Source organism: Cryptotermes secundus, unplaced genomic scaffold (assembly GCF_002891405.2).
Source record: "Cryptotermes secundus unplaced genomic scaffold, Csec_1.0 scaffold1406, whole genome shotgun sequence".
Taxonomy (NCBI): domain Eukaryota; kingdom Metazoa; phylum Arthropoda; class Insecta; order Blattodea; family Kalotermitidae; genus Cryptotermes; species Cryptotermes secundus.
This window is the reverse complement of record NW_019721015.1, coordinates 1,013,229-1,025,801: the sequence shown is the minus strand read 5'-3', so window position 1 is coordinate 1,025,801 and position 12,573 is coordinate 1,013,229. Positions and strand designations below refer to the sequence as shown.

The 12,573-nt window shown below is 42.3% G+C and overlaps 1 long non-coding RNA gene across 1 annotated transcript in view; it reads right to left on the bottom strand.

The window, feature by feature from the left end:
• LOC117283174 overlaps positions 1-12,573 on the bottom strand; it is a 168,518-nt gene that overhangs the window by 32,447 nt on the left and 123,498 nt on the right. The window contains exon 2 of the long non-coding RNA XR_004514184.1: positions 6,067-6,147. This is a non-coding gene — a long non-coding RNA (uncharacterized LOC117283174). The remainder of the gene's footprint in view (positions 1-6,066; positions 6,148-12,573) is intronic.

Sequence of the window (12,573 nt, the reverse complement as noted above, 5' to 3'; positions counted from 1 at the left end):
CATGAGCATGCGCGTCTGCTACCTAGACTTTCATAAAGATTGACTGTGCTGCTACCTAGTGATACACACAGAAAACCTATTACGCACATTACAGCTGTTTACTTGCATTTGTGACCTATTTACTTTCTCTAGCTCATATATACACGCACACAATGCATGGAACATCTAGGTAAGGTAAGAAACTAAAAGCTTGTGAAGAAGAACTATGCTCGATTAATATTCATAATGTGTATGTATTAACAGTCTTCAAGTGCATACAATCCCGATAAATGATACAAACTCCGTCCTAAGTGCAAACAATATATATTATATGTCTTTGATCTTGTTCTTTCTACACGTAGTACAGACAAGCAGCGGCACCCACACAAGAAGACTACATTAAATAACACCTGTACAGTGTGAAAACAAGAACTAGCTGCTCCAGCACTTAGACATAGGGCGAGTAACCCTAAGAATTTTAAATTTTAAATTTAAAATTTAGAGAAAATTTTAAAAGGTTTTAAAAACATCATAACTAAAGATTTTTAGAGTGCTACTACAAGAATATCAAATTTGACGTGTGCAACATAATCTACATACCAGACACATATCAACGATGTAGATGTTGATAATACGAAGAATGTGACATTGTGTTTTTAAATGTTAAATTTTAGACTGGGTTCAGTGTGGCAGCAACGTTAAGAGTATACACCTGATGATGGCCGATAGAGGCCGAAACATGTAGTGTAGAAAGAACAAGATCAAAGACATATAATATATATTGTTTGCACTTAGGACGGAGTTTGTATCATTTATCGTGTAGAGTGCAACAGGATGCTTAAATATAATATTGCATACAATCCCATCTACCACTTCTACACTACATGTTTCGGCAGTATGCTGCCATCTTCAGGTGTATCGATCCGTCAACTATTTCACTGCTTGCCTTTATATGTCCATTTACAAATAATATTAAATTTGTATACGTCCTTATATAATAATAAAGTTTATGTATTTAAAACTTGTAAAAACCTATTAACATATACGTCATATTTTAAATTCGTGTGTATTATTGATCATCCACATGGGAGTCGTTCTTCTTATGTTTCTAATGTTGTGTGTATATTATGTCTTATGATCTTACGATCCCATGTGGATGATCAATAATACACAATAATTTAAAATATGACGTATGAGATAATAGGTTTTAACAAGTTCTAAATACATACTAGTATTCTCTCTTTGCTACAAGTTTTTCTAGCCGTTGTCATGCAACTGCCTCCAACAATTCGTTACTTTGGTTTGCTAGCGTTCTGATTTCAAGCCTTTGTATTGGGAACGTCGCTCGTTTCCTAGGAAATCAACCCTGATCTCCTCAACCATTCCGGCTTTCTGGCGGCATGTCACAATATGTATCAGTGTTGTGGCTGAAATAAGGAAAGCGTCCGTACACTTCCCGTTCTCTGCTTGAGACTCTTAGTTTCCCATTTTGGTTACATTTTGTAAAAACTCTTTATTACACGTCCGTAAAAATAAAAATTTTAGAATTACTTGTTAACTCGGCTGACATATGACATGGAACCCTAACAGTGAAGGCTAACAACTATTGTCACTCGTCCACAAGGCAGTGCAGTGACCGAGCTGTGCCAGGTAATTCGCCACCTCAGTCCTGGGGTCTTCTTCAGGGCGAAAATGAGATAATGCATTTTTATAATTCTCCGTATTTTGTTGTACTATCTCCACATAACTCTACAGGTGTACATTACTTGGAAGTGTGTGATTCTATCTATTAGGATGTGTTCTGTTCCAAGTAATATTTAAACTGCCGTACAGACTAAGTTCAAGATCACCTTCCCGAAGATTAACGTCGATGGACTCAGCACACTGTAATATTCAAGCGATTAATTTTTGTAGATTTTAGAGACTGTGAAACTGACATCTTATGGACTGTGACTATAAAAATATATTGTAGCGTGTAGTGCCGTCGCTATGTAATGATCCCTAGAAGGAACATGCGTTGTTTGGTAACGGCCGGTAAACATGTCAACAATATCCGAGCTATCGTTAGGCAACAGGCCATAGCAACAACAGTGGAATTGGTGGGGTCTGTTTTTTCTGCTAGTTCCGCCCCGAGGTTACATAACGAGGACTCCAGGTCAGCTGAGGGTCATTGAGAGACTTCAGTTGCGGGATATTCGCCGGACAGGTAGGACCTGAGCTCGGGAAACTGCAGATTCTCCACTGTTAATAGCCGTTACCAGAAAACGGCTGTCCAAGACACTGCTGGCTGGAGAAGACGTAGTGTTTGCAGCAGTGATTTTTATAGTGTCAAGCTCAGCGATTGCGCTCTAATTGCTTGTAGTTCAGAGTTGTGTCAATAAATCCAATATCCGATCCATACCCCGTCTATAGTCACACCCCAAAATCGGGACAATACTATTTTCTGAGATGTGGCTTCCTGCAGTCTGGTAACTTCTCGCCTCATAAAACAAAAGTTAAGAAAGTGTCTCGCAGCGTACGAACTGAGGGGGGTTCTCTCTCTTTTTGAATGATTACTCAGACACCGTAAGATTCATGGAGAAGGCAGACAAAGTCTGTTCTAATGCCTTCTACAAACACTGTTCCAAATACTTTTCGCTCCGATAAGCATTTAGCGAGTTTCGCTTGAGATGGGGGCAGAACGGCAAGTAGGACTTCATGTAAAGTGACCGCCATTGTTTTTCGATTTTAATGAACCCCCGAATTTGTGCTGCAAATTCAGTTAAACTCTGAAATAGCATATTTTATGTAATTCCGTTCAAATGTTGTCACGGCGCTTTTAGTATCTGAATCATGTAACACTGAATGTTATGGTGATTGAAACATAATGAGTTGGCAATAATTCGGGAGAAATCGGCTATGGGTTACTCAATACATTGCCCCGGAAAATACTTGGCGGGACTGAGGAAGAGTAGGAAAGAAATGTCAGAGAAGGAGAAATCTCGGGCGAGAATCGAAACCATTATATCCCGAATACAAATCTGAAACGGTAACGGTCTTAACAGAGGCCTTGCCATAGCTCAGGCTGTTAGTCGCTAGCTTCCCACTGCGGCTGCCCGGGCTCGAGCCCAAGTCAGATTATATCGGATTTGTGGTAGATAAAGTGGCACGGGGGCAGGTTTCTTCCGGGTACTTCAGTTTTCCCTACCAATTCTCATTCCACAAAATGGTCCATACTCGTCTATCATCCGAGTCTGGTACAATAGGCCAAACAGTGGCCGACGTACCAAGTGGATTCAGTCTCACCGCACCGCTAAGAAATAAAAATAATCACGGCTACACTAACCTGCTCTGTGAGAGATCCTCGAATCGTTTCATAAATATAGATGGAAGGACTCTTTAAATATCAGTGATAACTACATTGTGACGATTAACGGGTATGTGCGTGACTTATAGATGGGTTTTGAATTGGATTGGATTTACTGACACCTTATACACACACAACTCGGGCAGTACTCGGCAGTACAGCGCTATCGCTGATCTACACACTTTACAGTTCACCGTTACACAAACACTAGGGTTCTCAGTCTTCAGTAGTCGTATCCTGGCAACGGATTTGTAACAGTCTCGCTGTCATTTCGAATCACACATGGAGTCTCCTTGTCAAAGCCTAATTCCTTTCTTGCCATTATTCTGCGACTTCCATAACGAGAAACATCCAGACTTCTGCTCAATCCACTTCCTCTGCTCCTAAGCTCATATCCCGGCAGGCTGGCGTCTCGAAACTCGACTCTACTCGACTATTCTGCTCTACTGAATTCTTCTTCATAACCACTTTGCACGAACCCCGCAGAAAAACACCGTCTTCAATAGTCCCGTATTGTTTAGGCGTAATTACCGTACCATTGCGTAGCAACGGTCGCGGCTCGGACCACATAAAAGAAAGGCTCTCTATTTTTGAGACGTGTTTACCGTGGGCACGTGTATATCGAATCTTTGTCTACAATGGTTATACACGTCCCAACATGTACCACCCGCTTTAACATTAAGAAACTATAGATTTTGCTAATAACGAATACTTATATATTTCTTACGATTCTCATTATGAACTGCATTAATAGGCAAGTCTGTGCAAGGACCAAGCATGACGTATTCTCTATTATAAGTTACTGAATTGAGCTTCAAGCTTCATTTCGTTGACAATGACCCACTTTCTCGTGTAAAATTGTCCCTGTGTTTAACTAATTAAGCGGATTTATAGATTCACATTTTCGTGACCTTGGCACTAGCTGCAGGTGAGTGATAAAATTCACGCACCGGCCGCTTTACCACCGGGGATATGGCCCCGCGGTACCCATTGGATAGGAGGCTGGGTGGGCCCCAGAGCCGGTCTGGACGACATGGAGAAGTAAAAATTCTTCGCCTCACCCGGACTGGAACTCCGAACCCTTGGTCGTCCAACCCGCAGCCAGTCACTTTACCGACCGAGCTATCCTAGCTCTACTTTCACGTGTTATTATGTAAATTATTTGGCCCTTTAAACTAAGTTGGTTCATGAGTGGTTCATGTGGCAGCGTGTCTGGAGGTAACTGATTCAAATTTCTGCAAAACTTCCGAGTACTTTTAGCTTCATTTTCGGCTTCCTCAGTCGCTCCATGCTAATACTGGGATGGCTGCGCATTGACCATCTTACGTTTCGCCCTACATTGTGAGACACAGCGGTAGTATTGTTAGACAAGCCACAGACATGAGGACATCTGGCGGCAATACCGTTACACGGTGAGGAGAGACCTACATTTCTTGGACTGTGCAGCTGCCAATAGGACGTCGGTTTCCATTTGCGGCAGCCGTGGATGTAGCTCCGGTGAGAGAAGGCTTTAGAGATGACGCGGTGAGGACTGCTTCTGCTTCAGGGTCGCAAATTTATTGAATTTAATGGGACCGAGAGTTACAACCTGCTGCTCACTTTGCCCTGTTTGACCCACCCGGTGCACAGAACCGCTACGACAGGATGCTCCATAGTGAAGTTCATTGGAGGACATTAAGGACAATAATTTTCTCTTCTCCACGTCGTCCAGACCGGCACTGGGGTCCACCCAACCTCCAATCCAATGGGTACCTGGGGCTCTTTCCCCGGAGTTAAAGCGGCAGGGCGTGAAGCTGACCATTGACTTCCAACTAATGACGAGGTAAATGGCGGCGCCATAGCTCAAGTGGTTAGCCACTGGCTTCCCACCACGGCAGCCTGGGTTCAATCCCGGATCTGGTCAAGTGGGATTTTTGGTGGACAAAGTGGCGCTGGGGGCGGGTTTTCTCCGAGTACTTCTGTTTCCTCTTCCAATCTTCATTCCACCAAATTCTCCATTATCATAATCACCCTGGGCAGGCTACAATAGGCCAATTAGTGGCCGCCATGCCGAGTCGACCCAGTTGGACTCCACCCCTCACTAAGCGAATTTAAAAAGAAAAAATTATGAGGTCAAGAAAACGTGGATCTATACACCCACTCCCCCATACGTCTTCATGGTGTAGTATTTAATTAGTTATGCACAGGGACAACTTTATATTTACCTTTTACTTTTCAGTATGAATTTTCTAAACAACGCGTTAAATTTATATCCGTCCGTTCGTCACATCAGAAGTGAGAGCCCTAACTCCATTACCGCAAATTCTGTACGTAGGCTTCTGTTACTCCACATTATACGTTTCAACTTCGCGAACATTTGCATCATTACTGTACCTAGCCCTTTATATCATTCAGTCATTCATTAACTCAAACGTGACTGTAAAGCCTTTTGTTGGATTTTGGCCGCTTTTTCAGTTTCTTGATCTTCTACACAGTCCGTAGGACACCTATGACTGAAGTGGAGCCCGTCACAAGGCCTCTACTGACACAGACAACAGCGCAAACACAAAATAAACGTACACAGATATCCATGCCTAAAGTGGGATTCGAACCCACACCCCATTGTTTGAGAGGGAGAAGAACACTTCATGCCTTACACCGCGAGGCTACTGTGATCGGCCCTTTGCACCATGCTTCTTACTATATGTACCACATACATTAGCACATAACAAGCCTTACGATGTACCACAGAGTATACTCACGTGATTTTATTCCCACACTATACAGCGATAATGTATTGAAAACCGTGGACAGGCCCTTGTAACGGAGACGCAGTAGGTTTTCTGTGAAAAAGGAAATAATTTGTTTAAGTATTTATTTACAAGAAATCTGTGCTCCAGAGATTATGAGAACAAATGTAAGTGGACAGAATGCAGAATCTTTTGTTACAGCATATGGTACATATAGCAACCAGTGCATTTTAAAAAGAGTTTCTTCACCAGAAAACACAGCTACATATGTCGCCTTCAGCATTATAGGCGCAGAAGTCGAGAAACACGTAAACAAATTGCGGTTACTGGAGACATATAGCAACATATTTGCTGCGGAGCTCCAGCTTATGGCAACCATCCTAACTTTAGCGACGCAACTGTGATCAGTGTTCAGACACACACGCTCGTCTCCTGCCCGGCCTGGCTCGGCCCGACCAGCACCGCATCCCCCTGACTCTACTTGCCGCGGCCTTCCTTTTTCCTGTGTAAGTCTGGCGACTTCTGAGTCCATTACTCGGTTCGCTTGATGAAGTTTGCTTCTGAAGATCCTGCTGCCAGTGCTTCTAACCCTGGTGCAGGGCCCAGGGGAGAATATGATGCTAGCTTCACAACATATACGTATTTGGCCATCGTCAGTGCACACTTCACAGAAAACACAACGTGTCTCCAACAGGGACTCCGATCTCTTAAGAGAAATCATATTTGTTTATTGTGAGGAATATACTGACACGTGTTGGGGTGTTCATGCGTGACTTATAAGACGGGATTTGGATTGGATGATTGGATTTATTGACACCTTATACACAGAACTCGGAACTACAGGCAATAGAGCGCTATCGCTGATACACACACTTCACATTTCACAGTTGCACACACACTAGGGTTCTCAGTCTTTACTAGCCGTATTCTGGCAACGGATTTCATTAGTATCTGTCACTTCAGATCACACATGAAGTATTCTTCCCACCGTCTAATTCCTTTCTTGGCATTTTTTCTCAATCTCCTTCGACTGCCTTCTCCAGAACTAGACTCATTTCTTAACAACTAACTCAAATGATATCTTTTCAACTGAATTCTCCCAACTTCTGTAAACTAACTCTTAAAAGGCCTCTTTGTCACTTTATAACCAAATTTCACGGACCATGCAGAAAACACAGCCTGTGTACTGTTGAGGTTTACGTATGCACTGCAAGAACAGACTGGGAAGTTTTGAATACTATAGGAAATGGCAAATATAATTACCGGTTTGCTTTAAAGTGTTAAAGCACTCCTGCTCATGTCTGTCAACCAAAATAGAAGAAAGTTACTTTCACGTCATTGTATTTTTCTCTCTTTCATTCTTGTTTAATTATTTTCTATAATTTCTTTCTTTCCTTAATTCCTTCTTCGTTCATGCACTCCATATTTCCTTCCATTTATGGCACTATGTTTCTGACTGTAGGTAGTGCGCCTCAAATCCAAGAGCTTAGATCCATAACGGATAATTTTAGGCACTCTGATTATGTTAAAAATAAAAATTTATATATTGTGACATGTAGACCCGTTGCTAAGAAACTACCACGAAATAAGCAGCTATACAATCGTCTTTGCTAAGTAACAGGTCTGTAAATAATGCCCGTTGCTAGGTAATGGCCGCAACAGAAGAGCTTTTGGAAGAGGTGCTATCTGTGCGGTCCGTGTCGGGTCTATATAACGAGGGCCAGCTGTCATTAGAAGACAGTCTTGAGATGGCAGTGAGAAGAGGAGGTTGATGTGAGATGACCGTCAGGCTGGGAGTCAGTGGAGTGACCTGGTAGATGAATGAGTTATAGGACACTGTTAGGATCCGTTACCACGTAACGACTGGTGCAGGCATAGCAAACTTAGAATATTTTCTGTGTACTGTAATTATAGTGTATCTTTGGAGTGTGTAACTCAGTGAGGCTGTCGTAGTTATTTGCGATTGCGTACTTCAAGTGTTCCATAAATCAAATTATCAGTCCAAACACTATATATAGCTACACTCCATAAAATGGTGACAATATATTTTGTGGACCGCTATGTTTAAAATGGGGAATTTTGTTTCCCATATATTTTTTTTTTGCTGTCTTTAAGAAACATTTCTTGTAAAATTAATTTTTTATTAATGTGTAGCTAAAATTTCAAACACATTCTTCTGTTTATGGACTATGCCAGTAAAAATACAAAAAGCTGCCCCTTCCTCTTCGAAATCCAAGTGAGGATTGTGCCGCTCACAGCTAACTAAATCCTTAATATGTGCGTTGTTTCTTTATTTACTGACAGTCTCTCCCTAACTATTGCAACCACTGCATGGTGGAAGCACAATCCAGGTCTTCGGAAGGACGTGTATCAGTTATATTTTACTGTCGTCTTTTATTTTAGATTTTTCTAATATAATTGACTTCCTGCAAGGAGAAATTGCTTAAAAACTAATTTCGCCAAGAATACTTGAACTAAGCAACTTAAATTTTTCTGATAATATATCTTCAATTATAATAAGGAGCTGAAGTTGATATAACAAGAAGTTCTGGGAAGAGCTATTAACCTACTTTACTTTGATACGACACGAACAAATATAAAACCACAACTCCAACACTTCTTTGTTGCCACGGGAATGTGTTTACAGAACCGTTACCTTGAAACGATTCACATATTGACTCGCAGACGAATGAGAGGGATTTATGAAAGTTCGCCGTTGAGATGTGCTCATATCAAGTTTCACAAAGATTAGTTCAGGCATTCAAAAGTTGATTGGTGGGGATACACAGATATCACAGTGATTTCATAAAACCCTTTCTTTTTAAAATAAGGAAATTTGGCTAAAATGAGCCGTGGATTTCTTTTGTCCTTCCAGAAAACTGCATGAGGGATACCCTGATTTGTATATGGCTTCTATTTATCACTTGTCTGTCTTTGTGCCATTCGATGATATAGCGATATATAGCCTTAACCAGCAAATGTAAAGTAAATTTTTCCTGTAGCTGCATATAGAAGTTAGATACATATTGTGACGTGACGTCTGAAAGATGGAATAGTCCATTGTTAGGCAACGGCTCGGTAAACAACTTCCCGCGGAAAGAAATACGCAAGCAACAATAGAAGAACTACCGTTTCCATGCACTGACGAGGTAAACACACCTTTGTAACAATTGAGGACCTTTTAGGAAACGGTGTTTTCTGTTGGGGCCGCCCAGAGGTTATATATCGATCTCAGGCCAGGTGAGAATATTTCCACAGTAGCCCTGCGAATTATAGGAGGCTACGGAAAGATAGCCCAGTACCTGGGGGTATAACTGGGACACTCTCTTCCTGGGGGATATAAATATAGGATATGGTCCTGCAGGTTGGGGGAGTTTCGAATCTCAGACAGTAAAATATGATCATAAGTCTCGTGGGACTTGGATCCGAGAATGACTGCACTGGCGAGGCCCAACGGTCATTGTAAATGGCAGACTCATTCTCTCGTCAGAGAGGATGTTACATAAGGACTATAATCAAAAGCGTTCAGTTGAGAAAAATGCTGGCCGTGAGTCTCAATACTCTTGGCTCCTAGACGAACTGATTTGGCCGTACACTGCAGGTCGTGAAGTAACTCTGACTCTGACTATGACTGAGATTCGAAAGTCAGCATGTAAAGAGAAGATTTTGTTGGTGGTATCTGAAGTGTGATTGACATAATTACTCAGTTTAAATCCGTTGCCACGTTACGACTAATGAATACTGAGAACCCTAGTGCGTGTGTAGCGGTGAATTGTAACGTGTGTAGAACAGCGAAAGCGCTGTTATTTCTTTCAATTACGAGTTAAGAGTATAAGTGCAATAAATCCAAACATCCGATCCAAACCCCGTCTAATTGGCACCTCTTCACGTAACAATATGCCATGGTCACATAAAACATATAGCTTTTTACACATACGTGTAAAGGAAATCTGTGAAGATGGTGGTTATTACTGCAGAGCTTAAAGCAAAGCGCCGGATAATGCGCTTATCTCAATCTACATCCGCTCACTAAACGGGAACATGCTCACTGGACGTTCTTCCAGTTTAAATGAAGGTCACTCTATTGCGACGCTTGTTCTGCAGGATATAGAGCTGAAAGTTCGGAGCCTTGTATCTCAAACCCGCAAGACCCTCTTAAAAACTGTCAATAGATTTACAGAATACATGACGAAAATCTGTCTCAAGATAGGAAAAAGGTTGTCAACAAGAAGTTTCTTCAACAGTCATGAAACATCTGGTGCCAGAAAGTGACCGAATGGGGCCACACTTGGGGACCGCTGCCCAAACATCCTGTGTCGTGATATAACTCACAAACAAGATATAATAATAACATGCACAAAGCGGAGCTGCTATCTACACGAAAGTTGTAGTAAAGATGGATACTTCAATATCGACTTAAGCATTTGTTTCACTCCGGTCATCTTCTGCTCTCATGCGAAGCTACTACCGACTTTAACATTAACATTCTGTGGCGTTGAGACCCGTCACAAAGCGGCGAAACTGTAAACTACGACCGCAACAGACACCCAACTACATAACTGTGTTTTCGTGTCTACTATGTGATCCGTGCCGAGTTATAACGGGGAGGTTTGGGGAAGCGAGTCAGTTGAAAGTCAGGCAGTGAAGAGAAGAAAATGAATTGCTGTGAAATGGTAACGAATTGGTTGCGAGTGTGCTCAGTCGATAGTAAATTCTATACGGGAATCGGTGAAGAGAGGACGTGAGCCGGATACAAAGGAACAGCCACTGTTGTAGCCGTTACTAGAAAACGTCCACTAACGCCTGAGAACACTAGACTGTGTGCCCTAGTGAACTGTAAACTGTGGAAACAGTGATAGTTTTATACTTATTTGTAGTTACAACCTGAATTCGTCAATAAATCAATTCACCAATCGAAACCCCGTCTACAGTCACAAAGAGACGTGACAATAAAAGGCCAAATACATGACAGAATACCATACGTCAGCCTCTTATATTTAAGAATTTCTTCACAATCCAAATGACTGCAGAAAACGTTCTAGAGACGTAACAAACATGTCGTTCTTTGCGTCTGATGGAATTTTGTTTCACTATCGAGTGGCATATAGAATGTCCAGTTCTCCTCCATTCTGAAATAAAATTGTTTATTTAGCAGGTGACCGGGCAACAGTGACAGCTAGGAAACTTCTTTTTTTGGAACAAGAGCGTCAATAACCATTAGAAACATACATTGGGCCATGACGCATAGGCTAATGGGAAGCATATTATATGATGCCAATGAATGGCACAGCGCACAATGATAGTATCAGTAACAGAGTTCTGATTAATCAGTTAGCACAGAAAGTATTCCGGAATCGCGTAATTTCAGGGACGCGGTGTCAATTCGACATCACTGTCCACTTCTTAAATTCAATGACGATCGAGCAGAAATAGGTTGTAGACTGATTAGTATTTCTGTGAGATTGCGTCGCANTCCGGAATCGCGTAATTTCAGGAACGCGGTGTCAATTCGACATCACTTTCCACGTTCTTAAATTCAATGACTATCGAGCAGAAATAGGCTGTAGACTGATTAGTATTTCTGTGAGATTGCGTCGCGGCTTGAGTAGCAACTCTGCTCATGGAAGTCCCGTGTCCACGCCTGTGACATGGCACCCCGACGCAGTGATCTCTGGGCTACGCGACGTAATTCCGCGTATGATCTGAGTCACAATCAGAGTGACTTTACGACTGGAGATTTACCGCCAATCTGTTCGTCTCGGGGACAACCCCCTTGAGATACACGACCAGCAATTTTTTTTCAACTGAGTACTTGATTTCATAGTCCTTATATAACATCCTCTCCAACTACAGGATAAGTCTGTCCTTTACATTTGTTGCTGGCCCTCGCCAGCTCAGCCATTCTGAGGTCCGAGTCCCGCGGGACTCATGACATTATTTTCACTGTCTCAGATTCGAGACTCCCCGAACGTGGAGGGCCAGGTCCTCGTATTTATATCCCCCAGGAATAGGGTGACCCAGTTACACCCCCAGGCACTTGGTTCCCTTTTCGTCGCCTCTTACGACTCGCAGGGCTACTGTGGAGGTATCTGAACCAACCTCCACAAGTGAGGTTCTCACAGCTGTGGTTATGAAGACTTCTGTTTTGGGGATATAACCCCCGTAGTCGGTCGGGAATCGAGTTTCGACGGGCCACACGGTGTTATATCCCTGAAGATAGCACTGTTCCACGTAATTCGAGCCTTCTTCCATCACCCATTGGTAGCAGTGTTGACGGTGGTGATGATTAAGCACATGCAGAGATGCTTCAGACAGAGAACAGTTTTACTCCTGTGACTTATGAGATACTCAGAAAAAAGTAGTAGAAACGTCAGCATCCGAAGTGCATATATCGGAACCGTGACAAGTAGTTTCGTCGTGACCAATGTGCACATATTCGTGCACTCAGGCATTTAAGCGCAGCTAGCAGAGTCGCGCGCATACACAATTGGTAGGAGCGCACGCAGTATCCTAAGTAAT